Source organism: Oryctolagus cuniculus, chromosome 9 (genome assembly GCF_964237555.1).
Source record: "Oryctolagus cuniculus chromosome 9, mOryCun1.1, whole genome shotgun sequence".
NCBI classification, from domain to species: domain Eukaryota; kingdom Metazoa; phylum Chordata; class Mammalia; order Lagomorpha; family Leporidae; genus Oryctolagus; species Oryctolagus cuniculus.
Window position 1 is genome coordinate 52,120,669 of NC_091440.1, and position 17,454 is coordinate 52,138,122.

The following is a 17,454-nucleotide window of genomic DNA, read 5'->3' on the forward strand; positions in this document are numbered from 1 at the left end:
TTGGATCAGCGCGGTGCGTCGGCTGCGGCGCACCGGCCTCAGGAGCCATTGGGGGGTGAACCAACGGAAAAGGAAGACCTTTCTGTCTCTCTCTCTCACGGTCCACTCTGCCTGTAAAAAAAAAAAACAAAAACAAACAAACAAACAAACAAAAACACCCAAACTGAAAATTAAAAACTAAAATGCAATAGTCATTGTAGCACGAAGCATGAATGAGGTACCATTTTGAAACAAAATATAAATTAACAGAAGGGAATTAGTATGAGCTCTCAGGACACACCCAGTTTTGGCCTGTGGTTGTTATGATCCACAGCTATTAAAAATTGTATTTGGCCTCTCTAGATCATTCTTCCAGCCTGGGACTACCAAAGTCATTTCCAATGAGGGAACAGACTGACTCTCACTCCCAGCAGCATCAGAACTGTAAACAGAACCCATTCACAAGCTCCCAAGCTACTGGCAGAACGATCTGCTATTGCTCACAGCTGACAGGGACTTTAGAAGGATGTGATTTGGAAGCTGAATTTTTGGTAAACCTGGATTTAGGGAATGAGTCTTACTATTACCTCAATCTGTCTCACAGCAAAAGCAAAGGCTACAGGTTTAAGACCTTCCTCAATAATGGCAGAAGGGAAATACCAATAGTTCTTGTAACTTACATGTTGGTTTCTGTTAGGACCTAGAGTAGTAATTCCAAAACAAGAGGTTATTGAAATTGCTCTGGCAACTTGCTTAAAATGAACATTCTCAGGCCCTATTCCTAAATGTTCCAATTCATGAGATATGGAAATGGCCCAGAACTTTGCATTTTTAACTAACGACTGAGGTGTGTCTGAGTCAGACATAAATATCATAATACACACATAAATACATAAGTTGAGCTAGAAACTTCTCAGAGTTCTTTTGCCTATTTTGTAACTCTTCCCTCATTGTATACTGGTACCATATGATGGTGATAGATATTATCAAAAATGTACAATTTGGGACATGCTCAAGATGACTTGCCCCAAATGGTAGAGTTAGAAACATACCAGGGGACTCCAATTCAATCCCATCAAGGTGGCATGTACCAATGCCATCTCACTTGTCCAAGAGATCAATTTCAGTTCACAATTGCTCATAATGAAAGGACTAAGAGTCAAAGGGAGCACATAAACAAGTCTAGTACCTGCTAATACTAACCGATAGAATAAATAAAGGGGAGAGTGATCCAACATGGGAAGCGAGATACACAGCAGACTCATAGAACGGCAGATGTCCTAAACAGCACTCTGGCTTCAGAATCAGCCCTAAAGGCATTCGGATCTGGCTGAAAAGCCCATGAGAGTATTTCAGGCATGGAAAGCCAAGACACTCTGGGGGGGGGGGGGGGGAACCTAAATGAAAGTTCTCCGCGAGTGAGATCCCAGTGGAAAGAACAGGTCTTCAAAGAAGGAGGTACCTTTCTCTGAAGGGAGGAGAGAACCTCCACTTTGACTATGACCTTGTCTAAACAAGATAAGAGTCGGAGAACTCAGAGGGCTTCCATAGCCTTGGAAACTCATGACTGGAGCATAGGGAGATTACTGATGCCATAAATAGGAGTGTCAGTTTGTAAAGTCAACAACAGGAGTCACTGTGCACTTACTCCTCATGTAGGATCTCTGTCCTTAATGTGCTGTACATTGAGATTTAATGCTATAACGAGTACTCAAACAGTATATTTCACTTTGTGTTTCTATGGGGGTGCAAACTGTTGAAATCTTTACTTAATGTATACTAAACTGATCTTCTGTAAAAAAAAAAAAAAAAAAAAAGAAAAGAAATTATCAATTCCCAACTTGACTCTCACTGGGATTAAACATGACAATAGGTCTGATCTGGTTTCATCATCATTTAAAAAATCATCTATTATTTTTCACTTTATGTTTCTGTGTGGGAGCAAACTGTTGAAATCTTTACTTAATGTATAGTAAACTGATCTTCTGTATATAAAGAGAATCGAAAATGAATCTTGATGTGAATGGAAGGCGAGAGGGAGTGCGAGAGGGGAGGGTTGTGGGTGGGAGGGACGTTATGGGGGGGAAGCCATTGTAATGCATAAGCTTACTTTGGAAATTTATATTCATTAAATAAAAGTTAAAAAAATCAAAAAAAGGTATGTTGAGACGTTGTTTCTTAAAATTTAAATACAGAAACTGCAGTGTTAAAATTTTTACATGTTAGAGATGATTTAGCCTAGTGATTAAGACACTGGTGAAGACACCCAAGTCCTACATTGAAGTGCCTGGGTAGGATACCAGGCTCTGGTTCTATCCTCCCAAGTTGCTGCTAATGTGCACTCTAGACGGCTGCAGTAAAGGTTCAAGTAACTGGGTTCCTGTCATTCACACGGGAGACCTGAATTAAGTTCCCAGCACTCAGCTGTGCTTTGGTCAATTATTATGGTCATTTAGGGAGTGAACCAGCAAAAGAGCACTCTTTCTCTCCCTATAAAATAAATAAATGTTTAAAAAATGAAAAAAAAAACCAGACCAGTTGTATGGCAAAGTGGGTAAAGCTGCTGACTATAACGCCTGCATTCAATATGGGTGCCAGTTCCTGTACCAACTGCTTCGCTTCCAATCCAGGTACCTGCTAATGGCCTGGGAAAGCAGCAGAAGATGGCCCAAGTCCTTGGGCCCCTGCATCCAAGTAGGAGGCACAGATGAAGCTCCTGGTTCTTGGCTACAGCCTGGTTGAGCCCCAGCTGTTGCAGCCACCTGGGGAGTGAACCTGTGGATAGAAGATCTCTGTCTCTTTCTATCCCTCCCACTTTCTCTGTAACTGACTTTCAAACTTTCAAATAAATAAATAAATCTTTAAAAAATATATATATGTATATATATAAACTTAACCAAAATACAAACAAGAGGTGAACAACTTTATCTAAAAACACATTTGACAAGTCACAACTACATCTTTTCTTGAATTATGGTCTTCAGTCTCTAAATAGTGCATATTTCTGGGTCCGGTGCTGTGGCATATTGCGTAAAGCCACCGCCTGCAGTGCCAGCATTCCATATGGGTGCCAGTTCAAGTCCTGGCTTCTCCACTTCCTATCCAGCTCTCTGCTATGGCCTGAGAAAGTAGTAGAAGATGGCCCAAGTCCTTGGGCCTCTGCACCCATATGGGAGAACTCCAGAGGCTCCTGGCATCAGATCAGCACAGCTCCAGCTGATGCGGCTATCTGGGGAGAGAACCAGTGGATGGAAGACATCCCCCAACCTCTGCCTCTGCCTTTCTGTAACTCTGCCTTTCAAATAAATAAAAAATAAATCTTTAAGAAATAAACAATGCATATTTTTTCTTCTTCTTTTTTTTTTTAATTTGAGAGGCAGAATTAGAGAGAGAGAGAGAGGAGAGAGAGGAGAGAGAGGAGAGAGGGAGAGAGGGGCAGCGAGAAGTTTTCCATCTGCTGATTCACTCCCCAAATGGAAACAATGGCAGCAGCTGGACTGCTCCAAAGCCAGGAACCAGGAGCTTCTTTTAGGGCCTCCCATGTGGGTAAAGGGGCCCAAGCACTTGAGCCATCCTCTGCTTCTTTCCCAAGGGAGATGGATCAGAAGTGGAACAGTCGTGACCTGAAGTGGTACCCATATGGGATGCTGGTGCCACAGGCAGAGGCTTAACCTACTATGCCACAGCATCACCCCTGCCCCCCATAGTACATGTTTTATCTGGTGTGAAAGCACAAACTACAGATTACTCCCGCCCCCCACTTATAACCAAGCTGGGACATGAAAGCATATTGTAAATAGATCAACTGGAACCTAGAACATACCTCTAGAAGGCATAAACCACATTTAAACAGAACTCAGGATATCCATTTCACAAATATTAAGGTCAGCGGCAGCTAAGCATGCAAGTCAGTAATCTTTAGGAAGGGGATAAATCATTGGTTCTCAAGGGGGAATTATTTTGCCTCCCAGCAGGGCATTAGGTAACGCCTGGGAAGCTGTTACTGTATCTAAAGGGTAGAGCCAAGGATGTGGCTGAACAGACAGCCCACACAAAGTTGAGAAACTCTTGGTTAGCCAAATAAAACATCCTACTTCTAAGTGCCAAGACAGCCTGGAAAAGAATTTGAAATTCAGAAAGTTTGGGTTGGCTCTTTCTCCTGCACATTGGATGCGCAACTGTTTTTCTTTTCTATTTACTTAACCTAATGATTCACATTATCTTAAATTACCAATCCTTTAGCATTTTCCCACAGTGGTAATTTTGTGAGGAGACAAAGACAGATATGCTTGGCAGAGTGGGGCACAGGAATGGCAACTTTCTTCATAAAAAAACACTCAGAAAATCTTAATACTGTCACCTGTCCTTTAATAGCTATCTTGTGTATAACTTAATGAAACTTCTAGGTAGTTCCTTTTAACAGAATTTGTATAGTCATCACAAAACATAAGCCAGAGTAGAATTCAATGCACCCTCAACAAAAATCCATAAACTGAACAATGAAATGTGAAAGAGAACATATCTCCTTCGGTGACTTACATATGAATCACTCCATGAATTTCTGGGTCATCATTTCCATGCCTGTTAGCTTGTATTTATTGAAAAGTAACTAATTTTGGGGTCAGTGCTGTGGCTCAACGGGGTAAAGCCCTGGCCTGCAGTGCTGGCATCCCATATGAACACCAGTTCATGTGCCAGATGAACTGATCCAGCTCCCCGCGTACGTGCCTGGAAATGCAGCAGAAGATGGCCTAAGTCTTTGGGCTCCTGCACCCATGTGGGAGACCTTGAAGAAGCTCCTGGCTTCTTGCTTTAGGCTGGCTTAGTCCTGGCTATTGTAGCCATTTGGGGACTGAACCAGTGGATGCAAGCTCAATCTCTCTCTCTCTCTCAGATATATATATATATATATATTTCTCTTTCTGTAACTTTGACTTTCAAATAAATAAATACAACTTTTTAAAAAAAAATCAACTAAGTTTACCATAAAACGTTAGAAAAAAAATCATGATAAATACAAATCTGCTTTCTCAAAATATTATGTAATAGACTCCAAAAGTAAAACTTCAAATACTTTTAAATGATCTGTTTTGGGATTAAGTGATCTATTTTTAGATTAGTTACACTAATAGTCTACTGTATTAGAATAATTGAAACTGCAAAGTAAAAGCAGGACTTGCTCTTATTTTCCATATGGGTTGTAGATAACTTTCAGGCCCACAAGAGTCACATATTATCAACACTGAACCTTAGTTTATCAACAATCTTTCTGTAAGAAAGATTCAATATTACTTCAATATTTATAGCTCTACCACAAAATAAATTGGGCCCATGGTAGCCTGAAAACACAGATTATAAAACAGAAAGTTGGCTGGCGCCGCAGCTCACTAGGCTAATCCTCCGCCTTGCGGTGCCGGCACACCGGGTTCTAGTCCCGGTTGGGGCACCGGATTCTGTCCCGGTTGCCCCTCTTCCAGGCCAGCTCTCTGCTGTGGCCAGGGAGTGCAGTGGAGGATGGCCCAAGTCCTTGGGCCCTGCACCCCATGGGAGACCAGGAGAAACACCTGGCTCCTGCCTTCGGATCAGCGCGGTGCGCTGGCCGCAGCGCGCCAGCCACGGCGGCCATTGGAGGGTGAACCAACGGCAAAAGGAAGACCTTTCTTTCTGTCTCTCTCTCTCTCTCTTTCTCACTGTCCTCTCTGCCTGTCAAAAATAAAAAATTAAAATAAAAATAAAATTGAAAAAAAGTTTCTGTAAAGAACAGTCAGTCCAACCAATTAAGAATTTATTATTAGCTCAAAGATTAGTGCTACATCTGGGCTAGAGCTCGAGTGTGCCCTTCACTATGCTTCTGAGCAAGGAGGGAAAGGAGGACAGACACCAAAAACTTTACAGGTGGGAGGGGAGTCATGGGCATTCTATGGAGCAGAATTATATTTTATTACTATTATTTATTGAGGGAGGGAGGTAAATGTGGCACCTTTTAATGAAATTTAAGATAGAATCCCAATGTAAGATAGATGAACTCAGACTTAATCAGATGTTTCTACATATGTATGAGAAGTACTCCTTGGCTTTCTTTTCCTTCCTCAATGCCTCTGAGCTCTGTAATATGCAAGTTGCAAAAATTAAAACTCATACTTAATTTTCACTTACCTAATGCTACTGAATATTATTTCATAAATTTATTGGCCATTAGATGTACAAATATCTTATTTTAATAATTGGGTAGTATGTCATTTTCTTATTGATTTGTGAGAGTTCTTTAAAACACACACCTAACAGAACGTCTAAAATTAAAAAGTCTAAAAATATTAAGGTCATAGGTCAACTAGAACTCTCATGCATTCTTAGCAGCAGTATAGACTGATACAACCATTTTGGAAAACTGGCAATTTCTGATAAATATATAAATGCTCTGTTATCATATACCCAACAGAAATGAGTGCTTATACCCAGGCAAGAAACATGTATAAGAAATTTCAAGGAAATGTTAGTCATAAAGACAAATCAAAAAGTATAAATAACCAAAATATTTATCAATAGGAGAATGGGTAAAAAAATTCTTGTGTAGGCACACAATGGGTTATTATCCAGCAACTGAAATAAACCAACTATCACTAATGTACAACATGATGACTCCTACAGACATAATGCTGAGTGAAGAAACTAAACACAAAATAGTATATACTATTAAGCTCATTTATATGAAGTTCAAAACCAGCCAAAAGCAATCTGGTTTATAATAGTTACCTTTTGGATGAAATATTGACTCTAGAGCAAAAGTGAGCTTTCTGGGGTGCTGCAAAGGTTCTGTGGTGTTTACACAGATACACGCTTATATAAAAACTTGCCAGCTGTATACACTTATGTAAACACCTCAATAAAAAAAGAATAAATAATTTATCACCTGTTTTAAAAAAAAAAAAAAACTCAAGCTTAGCTAACCTCTGCTATGCACTGGGAACCAAATGGGGGAAACACTTGATTAATATAATAAGTGAGCTAGTGAAAGAATGGAAACTGGAATGCAGCACTTGGACTCAGTTCAGATGCCTTTCCCATTTGCCTTCAATCACAAAAAAATCTATAACGAACTCTCGATTCCTATAAAGTAAATGTCTAATTTTATTATAAAAACCCTTATATGGGGCTGGCGCTGTGGCTTAGCAGATAAAGCTACCACACACAGTACTAGCATCCCATATGGGCATCAGTTTGAGTCCTAGATGCTCCATTTCTGATCCAGCTCCCTGCTAATGCACTTGGGAAAGCAGCAGCAGAAGCCCCAAGTCTTTGAGTCCCTGCACCTAAGTGGGAGACCCAGAAAAAGCTCCTGGCTCCTGACTTTGGATGGTCTCAGCTCTGGCTTTGTGGCCTTTTAGGGAGTGAACCAGCGGATAGAAGACTGATTCTTTCTCTGCCTCTGTCTCTCTGTAACTCTGCCTTTCAGATAAATAAATAAATAAACCTTAAAAGAAAAAAAAAAGGAAGAAAGAAAGAAAGAAAATGCAGCCCTCAGCAACCTGCAAGGAACCTTGTGGGTTTGAAAGCACACATTAAAAAAAAAAAAAAAAAGATCCTTATATACCTAAATGGGAAAAAATATCCTCAGGCTTATTAACATGAGAAAGTTACTATGATATATATTAAAATGTAGTGAATTTTATAGCACATAATTTATCTTAATTTTTGAAGCTCTGACTAAATAAAATTCCATCTTCAGAAGAAAATATAATGGGAATTGAAGTCTTTCTTCTCCCTATCCTCCACAGCAGTTCTATAGTCATCTCTTTTCATAGCACTCTGCTAATACATTATTTATACCAAAACATTTTATGGAATAAAACACAATATTAATTTTAACCAAAAGGAAAATCATATTTAAAATCTAATTACTAAACAACTGTTCCAACATGTATGGTTCACATATTTTCGTTTCTGTATCATACAGAACTTCAGGAATATTATGGGACATTTTACTGTGTTTCTGAACTTTTCAAAGGCTGTATTTTCTGGGGCCAGCATTTTGGCATCAGGTAAATTTGCTGCCTGTGACTCAGGCACCCCATGTGGGCACTGGTTTGTGTCCCAGCTGCTCTACTTCCGATCCAGCTCCCTGCTAACGACCTGGGGGAAAGTGGTGGAAGGTGGCCCTGCTTCCATTCAAGAGACGTCAAAGAGACCTCATTCCTGGCTTTAGACTGACCTAGTCTGGGTCATTGTGGCCACTAGGGGGATAAACCAGTGGATGGAAGATCTCTCCAGCATCTCTCTCTCTCTCTGTAATTCTTTCAAATAAATAAAATAAATCTTTTTTTTTTTTTTTTTTTAAAAAGAGACGTTTCTGGGGCTGGCACTATAGTGTAGTGGGCTAAGCCTCCACCTGTGGTAGCACCTGTGGTGCCAGCATCCCATATGAGCGCCAGTTCAAGTCCCGGCTGCTCCTCTTCCAATCCAGCTCTCTGCTATGGCCTGGGAAAGCAGTGGAGGATGGTCCAAGTGCTTGAGCCCCTGCAGCCATGTGGGAGAACTGGAAGAAACTCTTGGTTCCTGGATTTGGATCTGCTCAACTCCAGCCATTGCAGCCATTTGGGGAGTGAACCAGCAGATGGAAGACCTCTCTCTCTGTCTTTCCCTCTCTCTGACTGTAATTCTAACTCTCAAATAAATAAATAAAAATCATTAAAATCATTTTAAAAAGACTTTTTCTAAGGTTGTATTAAATTAAAATTTTAAATTAAAATTTGTTATTTCATGAGATATCATTAAATTATCTGAATATCTAGATCAAGGATTTTATTTTATGGTTTGCCAAATAGGGCTCAATCTAGACAACTAAATTTAACATGGTACACACACACACACACACACACACAAACACTAAAGTTTTAAATGACAGTAAAAACAAATACAGAACCAATCACCATTGTTCTTCCTCTAGCATCAGTAAGATTTTCTATGCTTTAACACAAAATAACAAGTTATTTTTGGCAGTTTAGGCACTGGTGAAAATTAAACTAAACATCACAAGGTTGCAGTCATATTTTAAATAAGAAAGTACAAACCAAAAAAAAAAAAAAAAAAAAGGTGGGACGAGATGTTATCCTTAAAAAATTCTAAATGATAAAAGTTCTGGAATCTTTTCCACTTAAAAGCACACTTGAAGTTACTTTCAACTTGAAATAGAAAAAAAGGGAATGAATATTTATTTCACTGTGTTTTTGGCATTTCACATATAATCCCATTTAATCCTTGGAATAATGCTCTGAATTACTTAATCTCAACATTATACAGATGAAGACACCAACATTCACAGCAATTCAAAGTTATGTAAATAGCCATGCATCAGTAAGACTCTAGGCAGTGTAATTTAAAGTTCTTCACAGTACATTACAGTATATATTTCTACCTCTTGCTCGAGATGATTTTCCTAATCGCTTAATTTTTTCCCACAGTGAATTTTATTTTTCTTCAGTTTCATTGTGGTCTAATTGACATAAGAATCATATATATTTAAGGTATACAATTTAATGTTTTGTTATATCTGTATTACATTGTAAATGAATCATAAGCTAATTAATATATCCATTCCCTCACAGTTACCTTGTTTTCTTTTGTGGTTAGAACACTTATAATCTACCTATTTTGCAAATTTCAAGTACACCACACAATATTGTTAACTGTAGTCAGTGAGCTGGACGTCCAGTCTCTAGAATACACTCATTTTACACAGTTGAAACTTGACTTTTTGGCCAACATTGCCCATTTCTTCCTACCCTCTGCTTCTGGCAACTATTATCCTACCTCCACTTCCATATAAGTAAGAATATGCAGCATTTGCCTTACTTTACTTAGATAACATCATTTAAGTTCTATGTTCAATTTTAAATAAGGGATGACTTCAGCCCCAAAGGTAGAATAAACATTATTCAATGCTCATCACCTTTGATGAGCATTCACCTACAGTGAAGTCCAGAGAATGAGAATATCACTTTTAAAAATGTATACGTCTCTAAAACTCTTCGCCTGTTTAAGCTAAAGGTTAAACAGATCCCAAAAACTTTTTAGCAGAGTAGCTACTGTATCCCTTTTATAAAAGACTTGCTGCTCAAAAGACCTGCTCAAAGATTTCCATAAGAGAAACTGTATCATGGCACTGGAATTTAAGAGCCCCGTCTGAGTTTGGGTTTAGGCTCGACCATGTCCTAGGCATGTTACCCAACTTATCTGTCTCAGTTTTCTTGTATAAAGCAAACAGTAATGACTTCTTAAGATTTCTAGAATTACAAAAGATAATCTTATAAAAAGTTTAGTAATATGTTGGGTATTTCTCTGAACTGAGTAACTCTTTATTAATAAAATATACATGCCCATATCAACTAAACTGTCTATACTCAAATTTTGCTGAAAATCAGGAACTTATCTTAAGAGTATTTCTCAAGTTGCTTTGGGTATGCAAAGAATGTGGGGAAAAAAGAATGCAAAATGAAAGGTTTCTGCCACTTAATTTTTAAAAAATTTCTACAGAGGTTCAAATTGTATACATAGAAACTAATAACTTCATATTATAGTTAATTCTATTGTTCCATCATCTTTATTTCTCTGGTATGCAATCTTTTTCCTTACTTTTTCAATATAGAGAACAAAAGGCAAATAGAACAAAAAGAAAGAATTAATCAGCAAAGCAACATTACTATATGATCAATCCAAGTTACAGATACAACTAGCATAAAATTTGAATATTTTAAGATGAAACTAAAAATAAATCAACATAAGTAATTTCTTTCAACATCATGCTTTTATTCCATACCCTTAAGATTTTAGTAAGTTTCACAAGAAACCTGTTAGAAACATATTTAAAAAGTAGAAGTATAGCACTGATGATCATAATGGAAAATACACATGCCCATCTATGCCTACTTTCATGTTTTCAGTTCAATGCCTGTAATTTATCTTCACAAAAAAAACTGTTTCCCTAAATATGCCAATGTCTTATGGTTAAGACAGATGAGTACTAATTACAAGTGGTTAACAGTTTTTATTTCTAATTTATATCATTTTTAAATGATAACACAATCAATGAGTTAACTAATTCTTTATCTGGCAGTAACTAACTACAACATAATCCCATACTGCTTTTTAACTAGTCAGCCTGATGAATTTTATGTAACTGACTGAGACAGAAAGATATGGTATGCTACAGTGACCAGTAACACAGATTTAAGAAATTGAGTTAGCAAAAAATCTCCATGTCAAATTTATAAATACAAACCAGGTCTTTGACTTTAAAAAGCACAGTCAGAGTAAAAGGAAGATATGATGTAAAATGTTTTACATAATTTTAAGAAAAAAATATAATACCAAATGATACAGAAAAAAAAATCATTACTGATCATCTTGACACCCTACTGGAAGTTAAGGAACATAAGATAGAAAAACAAATGAAAAACTTAAACCTTAAAGCGGGTAGAGCCCCAAAATAACAAACACCACCACCACATTTAATTTCCAGTTCATGCCAACAGCCTGTAAGAAAAATGTCTGTATAGCAAGCCATAATTACTTCTCTTCAATGAAACAAAAAGAAAACATTTGTTTAAAAATCCTTACCAATTATTAGGCTGATAAATAAAACTATAGTTTTAGAAACATGAGGTACTCCAGGAGTCAGTGATCTGATCATCTCTGTAGTTGGAAATCCATCCACTGCATCTCACACAGACTGGAGCTTCTGCCTCCTTTAAGTAAGTAACTCCTGCGAAGGGAGCTAGTCTCTTTGGGCAGCCAACTGCATTGCTCTGTACCCTTCACCAGAAACTGCAAATCTGCATTTCTTGAACTTTTATATACATTTTCTAGTTGAGTCTCTTTCCTTTGCCATATGAAAGATTTTAAATTATTTTAAAACAAAAGATTATACCTCTTCCTAGTCTATTAAAAAGAATCATTTGTCAGATACCATTATTCACCAAATCTCCAACATCTTGATCATCTGTGTTTTCCTTTAGATACTTTATTATCTACACAGCCTAGTACTCAGAATGATATTCCAGATATGACCTAGATTTGTACCTAGAATACAAATACTACATGTACTTCTCATGATTAAAGTATTTTATTATAAGGCAATATAGAATGCTATTAGGCAGGTATTCTTGTCTTAATGTCTTTTGCAGTTGCCCAACCACTGTTTACTCATATGGTGCTTGCCATCAGGAGGAATCTCTATAAACTACAACAATATTTACTTTATTATATACTTGAAAGGGATTATTTTACCAATCTGAATACAAAGTTTTAGCTTTCAGTGCAGTTTAAGTCTGCACAGCATATGAAAGATAGTGCTTTTCTTGGCACTTGACTTTCTTTTGTCTCTACAAAAGTTCAAAAAGAAAAATATAAACTGAAACTAGTAACCTTATAATTCATTCAGTTTTTACTATTATTTTTGTTTCTTTGGGGATGCAATTTTTTTCTGTTTTAAATATAAGAAGAAAAGGGCAAATATCAATGATATATTCTTATAACTATATAATATTATGTGAAGTATCTGTGACCAAGTTACCCTGATAATTTGTTAGCCTTTATTTTTTTCAGAGGCAGTGGAAGTTAGAGGGCTATAGTCTAAAAGGCAACATTTAGATGGGTAGTTAAATACAGTTTAATCTTCAAAATAGATGCTAGTGAAATTCACCAGAGTCTCAGTATTAAGATTACACTCTTTTAGCAATGGGATTAATAGGTTAAAAGGAAAAAGCTACTTCTTTTTCTACCCTAGGAAAAACACCTTACAGCCCCTTGAAAAGTATCAGCTGATATCTTTTATATCTTTTACCACACACACATCTTCAGTCAGCTACTTTAAATTTGTGAGAACTAAGACTGAATGAACTAAACAGTAGGAAGACACTTTGTCAAAATAATTTATCACATGTTGAGCACCAACTTACTGCTATGCTAAACATTTTTATATATAGTATTTCATTACATTCACAAAAATTTTCAGGTAAGTTAGTATCACTTATTTCCATTTACATTAAAAGTATTCAATCGTATTCTATGGTGTCATTAAGTCTTAAACCTAAGTTTCAGCTCTGCAATTTACAGCTCAAATATTTTAGCCAAATTACTAAATGACTCTGAGCCCGTATTTGTAGTTTTCCTTGTATGTAAAATGGGGGTAACATTTACTCCCTAGGGATGGTGCAGGTACTAAATCAGCTGATGGGTACCAAGAGTTAGATGGTACCTGGCACACAGCAAGTGTCACAGTGGTAGCCATGCTTCGGACAGAAAGAACACTATTTTTCACATTCCCTACCATTGGCTTTACCTCAGTAAGTTAGTGCCTAAGTAATATGTCATCTTCCTATTATCTAAATACATATTTCTCAATATGCTTAAATTTATAGATTTTCCCCCTCACACTAAGGTTCCAAAATATTCAAAATATGAAGAGTTAGCTTTAAAAAAAAAAAGTTCTCTTTCCAAGCTTAGGAAATCTTCTCATTTTTGATAGATGACCAAAGGGGAAACAAAGGTATCACAAAGATTTTCTCCAAGACTAATAAAGGAGACAAACTTATTTCCATTAGTTCAGGTAAAGGGAAATTAGACATTATACATCATCTGATATAATTAAGCTAATAAAATATATTTTGCTATGATGATTGTATTTCTAGGTTTATTTTAAGTTAGGAATCATATTTTAGTCACCTGTGATTCCACAACTGAAACACCCAAGAGGCTCAACAGAGGTTGGGGGAATTGACTGCATGTTTTCTGAAGAGGAATTTGCTCATCATTTTACACAAAGAAAGAACACAATGAATGTATGACCATATTAAGTGTGTTCTTGTTCAAGGATGCAGTCATTTCCCCTTTGTCATTTAGCCATAGCTGGAACAATGACCACAAGAACATGTTAGGAAAGCATGAAGTCTCTCTGTATTGCAGAGTCAAAAGTCTGTATCAAGAGGGCATAAAGTCTCTGTATTACACTGCGATTTTCAAACATTTAATATGTGCCATACCGAAAAATAGTAGGGCAAAGCAATCAACTTTTTAAATTCTAAATTCATCCATATTATTTAAAATACACCCCTTTCTACAATTTAAAACTCCTTTCCCTACCTGCTTCCTCTACCACTCCATGTAAGTTGTGTATTAAAAAGTACATCAAATAAATTCTCTGGAATAGAAGGAGAGGGCAGTGGCTATTACGAATGACATCTACATTGTACAATAATTTGTAAGACTGAGGACTATTAATTAAAGCTCAGTGAGAAACCAAAAAGTCCAGGGAAGTTCATGGTATTCTAAGGAGTTTACAAACTCCTTTCTTCAGAGTGTAAAATGTACGATACAATACTCAAATTTCACTTTCATTATCACTGAGTAAGGGCAGGATAGTCTTTAAAAGCTGCACTGAAGTAAGGAGGAAAAATCTGCTCAGGGTTAAAAATTAATATATGCAAAGCCCAGGTTCTGGTAAGAATCTTGTCAATGTCAAGCAGTAGTTACATTGACAGCAGGGCTGGCTGAAAAGCTTTATGTCAGAGCTAAAACAAGAGTTTCTGACTTATGAAGGCTGTTACAAACCACAGGAATTCAAAAGTATAGAGGAAAATGATTGTCATAAAGAAAAACGAGAAAATCTTTCTAATTTTGAAGCCAATAGAATTAGCTTAAAGGGGCATGGTTCTTTCATTTTGTGAGACAAAATAATTTACTTTCAAGAGATTTGTGGATTTTTATGCTTATAGAGCTACATTTTATGAGTCCTAGCATAGAATTTCATGATATTAGTTCTTCAAATAGAACATTTTAATAGGAAAAGTGGAAGGAAAAGGAATTCGTTTGAAGCTGAGGATAGTGTAAAGTAGTTTGGATTTTTGTCCACAAGAGGTAATTTGGGATGGATATCCAAGTCCTGATTTTGGAAGTTTTCATCAGTAGCTGCTGCTGCAATTCAAGGTCAATCAACAGCACCTTGAGTAGGCAAACAATAAGCCTCAAAGGAAGACTAACGAAATGGAACCAATATTATGTTAAGTACGTATGCACTAGGCATTTCAATCCCTCAATGACCTAACCAAATGTTTACTGAACAGTTTCCATGGTCATTTCCTATAAAGTTAGATGTTTTTGTCATCATTTTTCAGAGACAACAAAACTGAAGTTGAAAAGATTACATATGTTGCCTAGATGATATTGGGCTGTCAAATGCATATATCACTTTTCAGGTATCAGTATGGTTGCAGAAGCTACAAGAGGAAATTAGACTGACCAAGTTTCAATCTTAAAAGGTGGGAGACCAGGAAAAGCACCTGGCTCCTGGCTCCTGCCATCGGATCAGCGCAGTGCGCCGGCCGCGGCGGCCATTGGAGGGTGAACCAACGGCAAAGGAAGACCTTTCTCTCTGTCTCTCTCTCACTGTCCACTCTGCCTGTCCAAAAAAAAAAAAAAAAAAAATTAAAAAAAAAAAAAAGGTTTATATGTAGACATCAAAATCAAATGATTTCTTCCTCAATAGTATTAAGTACACACGAAATTAATAAAGCAAACAGGGTCTGTTATTATTTAGAGGCTATAGTTCTTACTGTAGCACACATTTTCAATAATGCTACTGAGTACTACCTACTTTGATTCAAGTGAGAGAATGAACTATCCTGAAATGACTACACTATCTACAAGCAACAACTATATTTAAATGAATTCATGCTCAGAAAGAGTCTGGAAAAATGTCTGGTACAAAGTTAAACATCCAGAAAAGTGAGATATTATTATCTCCACATATGTAAAGCTCCTATGACAGCTACAACATGGAACAAGAGTTTGTCTTTTACTGGTTTCACCCAAGCAATTTGACTATTTTATCCTAATGACTTACCAAGGTTCAGAAGCTAACACACAATGCTATAACTGCTCTTACAAGCACTTGACACAAAATGATTTCATAATTTATTGTTATTAATAACCAATAGAATACAAAACGGACTGATAATCTGGTCAATTAGCAACATGTTCATTTTCCTCCCAATGAAGAAAGGAGTCCTGAGGCAATATTTTTTAACTAAGACTAATCTTTTCAGTTTATCAAATATAATAATCATCTTTATAAAATTCACCCAAGTTAAAGTTTTATTCTCCCTTGGTACCTACAGACATAGAACATTAACTCTTCCAAAAACATGCTTACTGAGAAAGAAAGTATACTCAACCAGTAAAATTCATCAATAAAAATATTTTCATATAAATTCTTTATATTAACTACTGCACATTCCAAAACAATTCCCAGATGTTTAGATGAATACAAATAATAATGCTTTATGTACTTAATTGCCAAGTTCCTAAATTTACTTAAGATTTTATCATTAAAATACATTTTAAATAAGGGGTGTTCATGAATTTCACAATTTGATAAACCTCACGATATTACACTTCTTTAGTGAGTATTATAAGTCAGTGACACAGACTTTGAGACAGGATTTCTAAGCTCTTTCTGGCCTTAGTGAGAGACTCTAAGTTGTTTAGGTTCTTTTTAGATACTTTACCAATATTTTAGCCTGGTAGCAATTACAAAGGAATCCAGTGTCCATAATGGTGCTGCTCTTTAATGTTGCAACAAGGTTACTCCATGGTGGTAAACAAATTTATGATCAAGAAAGCTTGTGTTATTAATAGGTTTAACTGGTTTCCTAACTGGATTCTGTTTTATAATTCTATAGTTAGTGGTGGATAACACTTTAAAATTGCCACACAGTAATTATGATGAACATTTTTTTTAAACTTACTGTGTTTCATATTAGGAAAATTTCTCTCCATGACAGGGCCCATAACAGATGGATAGGTAATTTTTTACCTTATTTTCATACTCTTCTTACTGATATTCAGCCCCTGTGTCCAATGATCCACTTAGTAAATACCGTAAGTTTTTAAACACTGGCATATCTCACATGCTTGTGTGTGTATGCATGGGTGTATACACACACACACACACACACACACAGTGTTTTACATGACTCAAGTACTAAATTAATACTGCCATTTAATGAATTAAAATCTGAAATAAAGATGAGCTCAAGAAGGCCCACAATTTTTTAACATTCCCAGGATTATATTAATATTAACAGCAATGACCTAAAACTAGCTTCACAGGGCATTTTCCAATACTGAATTTTGATAATATCCTAGGACAGTCTAGTCCCCCAACTATACTAAAAACTGGCAGAGCAAGTTAATTGTTAGTGTGTGCTTAACAAATACAGGAAAAAAAAAAGCCTCATTTGTTTAGCTACTTAACAAATTTTGTTGCAGCTACTAAAGACCAGAAGCAGAATAAGCTGTCATGGAATGTTTCCCGCTAATTTTGTTTTATTTGTTAACATTATTTTAATTAAAAGTATCATATGAACTTACAGAAAGTTTATGAAGTTGAATGCACAAAGGCTGAATATAATTTTGCTAATC

At 36.5% G+C, this 17,454-nt stretch overlaps 1 protein-coding gene and 1 long non-coding RNA gene across 3 annotated transcripts in view; one reads left to right on the plus strand and one right to left on the minus strand.

The window, feature by feature from the left end:
- The window catches only part of TDRD3 (tudor domain containing 3), a 196,508-nt gene that overhangs the window by 10,077 nt on the left and 168,977 nt on the right, over nt 1-17,454 (minus strand). The window lies entirely within an intron of this gene.
- Nucleotides 8,291-16,807, plus strand: LOC138843782 (uncharacterized). Its single transcript, XR_011378764.1, has 2 exons — nt 8,291-15,290; nt 15,474-16,807. It is a non-coding gene; the product is annotated as an uncharacterized lncRNA (long non-coding RNA).